This window comes from Heterocephalus glaber, unplaced genomic scaffold (genome assembly GCF_053883595.1).
Source record: "Heterocephalus glaber isolate CG9 unplaced genomic scaffold, H.glaber_assembly_v1.0 deba00001067, whole genome shotgun sequence".
Lineage (NCBI taxonomy): Eukaryota > Metazoa > Chordata > Mammalia > Rodentia > Bathyergidae > Heterocephalus > Heterocephalus glaber.
This window is the reverse complement of record NW_028258187.1, coordinates 1,733,918-1,737,916: the sequence shown is the minus strand read 5'-3', so window position 1 is coordinate 1,737,916 and position 3,999 is coordinate 1,733,918. Positions and strand designations below refer to the sequence as shown.

General features: G+C 53.3%; 1 long non-coding RNA gene across 1 annotated transcript; it reads right to left on the bottom strand.

Annotated features, from left to right (window-relative positions):
* Nucleotides 1-291: 291 nt before the first annotated feature.
* LOC110346210 (uncharacterized) lies at nucleotides 292-3,267 on the bottom strand. Its single transcript, XR_002390117.2, has 3 exons — nucleotides 2,964-3,267; nucleotides 2,263-2,444; nucleotides 292-1,388 (listed from the first exon to the last, which is right to left on the bottom strand). It is a non-coding gene; the product is annotated as an uncharacterized LOC110346210 (long non-coding RNA).
* Between the last annotated feature and the right edge of the window lie 732 nt (nucleotides 3,268-3,999).

Sequence of the window (3,999 nt, the reverse complement as noted above, 5' to 3'; positions counted from 1 at the left end):
TTCTCGCCTGCAGCGGCACTGGGCCATGGGCACTGGGGCAGCCACTCAGAGTCGCCCCACCCAGGTCCTTCTCACCCAAGAGGATTTGAGCCCAGCACAGTGATCAGGATGAAGGCTACTTTCACGAGTGTCATTCTCACCTGGGGTTCCCCCAGGAAAAGGAAAATCATCCTGTCCATCCCACACTCAGACGTAAGAGGTGGATGCAAAGTTCCTGGTGCAACAGAGCATTCATGATGAGGTCACAAGGCCCCAGTCAGATTGTACTGAACCAAAACCTCTCTCCCCCACACTGGAAATGTTAGGCCATTTATTTCCATGGGCACAGAAAAACTATGAAACATGTCACCTTTGCTCAAAATACAGTGTTCAACAAGCCAAGGCTACAGCACTGTTAGAATATACCAGACTTCAGTTATTCAGGCTTTGGTATCACAGTTCCCACAGAAATATTGGGAATAGACGCCAACACCCTCTGGGATAGATTTTGCAGGGTGTGAGAACAAAGAAATAAAATTAACTTGCATCATATGGTTTTCTGACTCAGGAGAAATGAAAAGTGTCACTATAAGAAAATATATTGGTTCCTGATTCCAGAATTAAATGCAGTAATTTAACCAGGAGTTCTAAGCCTGGACCCTGAGACTGCACGAAATGAGACTCATGTGCGGGAACAGAGGTCGTAGACCTCATCAGAACACAGAGGGACTTCCCAGAATCTAGCGATCAACCCTTCTTTCTACAGATGGACCCACCGACACTCGGCTGATTCACAGTATGAGTTGCAGAGTTCTGATCAGACTCGGGGCTCTTACTTTCCATGCAGTCTTGGAGTAACATCGTCATTTTCAGGGAGCCCAGGGCCTCTCTGAAAGGTCAGCCGCATCTCCCTATCTACTGTGCCCAGTGATAATCCAGATGAATCTCCATCTGCCAGGGGCCAGAGCAAGCCACAGCCTGCTTCTCAGGAGTAATCTTGCAACCAAATCAGTCATTATGTAAGCTTCTCTGTCTGATTTCAATGTCCCTCAACACTGGGGACTTCTTCCAAGAGGCTGAAAAATCAGTGGTGCATCATTTGTCCTCAAGGGCATTTTTATTAAATTATAAGCAGATGCACATTTCCACGCCGAAACCAACAGAGAGGAAGTTGCTCTGCATGGCTTGGCGTCCAGAGCAAAAGCCGCTTTCAGGTGCCTCCATCCACTCTGAAGGGTCCACCTCGATGCGGCACCACTGCTTCCAGGCACACAGAGCAAGAGTCTGGCTCCACCAGCGCACGATGTAACTCAACAGCAACGCGGTGCGGGGTGGGGGGGGAAGCTGACGCTGTATCCCAGGCCTGGTCCTCTCCACATGGCGTTCACATGCTTTCCTCTCTGACGAGACTGTTGCAGATCAACTGTCTTCGTGAACAAGTCAGGAGCTGGCCACACCCACTGGTGGGCACTGTTCCCGAGTCCCCAGGCCCCCCCTTGCAGGACTCTTTCCTGCCTGACCTCTGAGGTGTGCTTATCTCTAGACCACAGATCTTACCACAATGGTGTTTCCAAAAGCCCATAAGACAGGGAAAAAGAACCACTGACTTTCCATAGCTATTTCCTGTGCTGAGCTGCAGGTGGAGAACTATACTGAGCACCTGCCTGATGTCTCATGACCGTCAGTCAGAGAGATGATGTTCATTCCCGCTCTACAGAGGGAACCTGAACGTTTGATACACAGGAATCTCAAGCTGAAAGCACAGCTGGAACCTGAACTGAATTCAGACCCCTTCTCTCTACTACTCTACGACTCTTCAATGTAAATGGCAGGTGCTCGGGGTTAGAGTTTACCCAGTGCTGTTCTCATTAGCAGTGGGTTTCCCAACTGGGAGAATAGACAAACATAGATACAGGACTAATTGCCAGGAGGTATAAGAACGCAGCAACTCTAGGCTGCTGCAAGTCCACTTTTTAGTGCTATTGTGTCCTGAGCATTTACTATGTGCCTGATAAACCTGGTCACAATTTTTCACTTCAAGGATGACGTCTTTGTATTCCAGGTCTTGCAGACCAAAGCACAGAAAAGTTAAATGTCTTGCTGGAGGCCAACTTCAGGGCGTGACTCCTGCTGCCTCCCAGCCTCTGCACCCTCTCCCCTGCGGAGCCAGCTGTGGCGTCTGGTGTGCCACTCTTCTCTGGGGCAGTGCACATGTACGCAGCCAGTGAGCCCAGGGCAAAGGGACAGTCTACACCACAGAGCGCACCCAGCCACCAAGCCCACCTGGAACACACCCGCATACATGTGGCCCGGCCATGCCCTGTAGACACCCAGCTCTCACGGGACCAGCGGTGAACCACAGGAGGAGACACAGCAGAGTGGAGGAACATGGGCTTCATGGTCACACAGACCGGGTGTTGGTAAATGTCCTTTGTTTTTCTGGTGAATGTCCAGCAACAGCTCTGCTGTGGGAACAGAAAGGCCCTGGCTTGCAGTGCCTGTCAATTTCCATGGTATGAATGCTCCCATCGTGGCTAATCTAAGTCACTGCACAGCAGCTGGTGAGAGAGGACAGCTGGCTCTGGGAGCCGGTGACAGCCAGCCCAGTGCCTGCTGCCAGCAGACCCAACCCGATGCCAGCATGTAGCTTCACAGCACCAGACGTGGGGCAAACCACTGAGCCCTTCCGAGTGCGGCTTTCCTCCTCTACAGAGGAGAAGGTCCTACTACCAGGAACAATGGCATGATTGGGGCTCTCAGTGGAACAAGGCTGTCTCCCACTTCCTGCGGGAACTGATCCCACAGGAGGCCAAGGGGTACAGCCCTCGCCTCTGGCTGCCTCCAGGAAGGACGTAGCCAGTGGGTTGCAGCCCTGGGCAAGGCTGACACCCAGGTGACACCTACCCTCTGTCCGATCTTCCCCGATCCACGCCCAAAGCCACACCCCAGGCTGTGCTCAGTGGTTGCCAGGAAGATTGCATTACCCGCAGCAGGCACAGGGCTCAGGCCTGTCCTCCTACCCGGTTCTGTCCCACAGCTTCACTCCACCTGGCTGACTGAACAAATCCCAGCTGTGTGAGAATAAAAAGAAAGAGAAGGGTGAGGCCTGGCTGTGGCCACTCACTCTCCTGAGGGCCCTGCCACTCCTCCACCCAGAGCCCTCGGCACTCGACAAAGGTGACGCGATGTCGGGAAGATCCAAGAGTCCATCTGCCGCACGTCCAGAGCACAGAGGCCAAACCCCACTGAGCAAGCGCAGCACCCGGGACTGGCAGCAGTACCGCCTCCTCACGGAGATGACCCTGTCGAGGCAAAACACATTCTGAGGTTGTGTAAGTCAGCCCCATTACGTTGTGGTAAGGACTTCTATTGTTAAAACGAAGCACACGCTTTCCAAATCGGGAGCATGTTAACCACCACATTAACGTGCTCTCTGGCTGGTGGAGGAGCCAGGGAGGGGCGGCCACTTTGCCTTCACCTGAAATCCCCCAGCGCCTGGAATGCCCTAAGCCTTTACCCTGTCCCCGGCCCCGGGAAAGGCCCAGCCTGGCTTGGCCTGGGTTAAGCTCCAGTTGGCAGGGGACTGGGGACCCCCAAGTCCCAGCTTTGTTAGGAGCAGCCAGGAGACATGGAGCATTGAGGGCCGGCGGGGGAACTGACCTCCGTCCCAGTTTCCTAAGAGCCCCTTAAACTGCTACACAGTGTGACAAGGAGGAGAGGCGATTTGTGTGCCAAAAATACTTCCAATGTCCAGTCAAGAAACCTAAAAAGAATAGACGTCCCTTGGCCCACGGAACCAATGTCCCAGCCAGAAGAAATGGGATTGTGACCCGGCTGCAGAGGGGGAGACTGTGGGGGACCCAGGGACAGGTCTTGGGGTCCCTGAGGTCCTAGGATGTCTGGCAAGGCCTTTCTGTCTGCTGAGGTGCACTGTCCCAGAGCCCAGCAAGTGCTAGAAGTCCAAAGAACTCCAAGTGAGTTGTCTGCAATTAGCGAATTTAAACAGCAATAAAAAGCCTC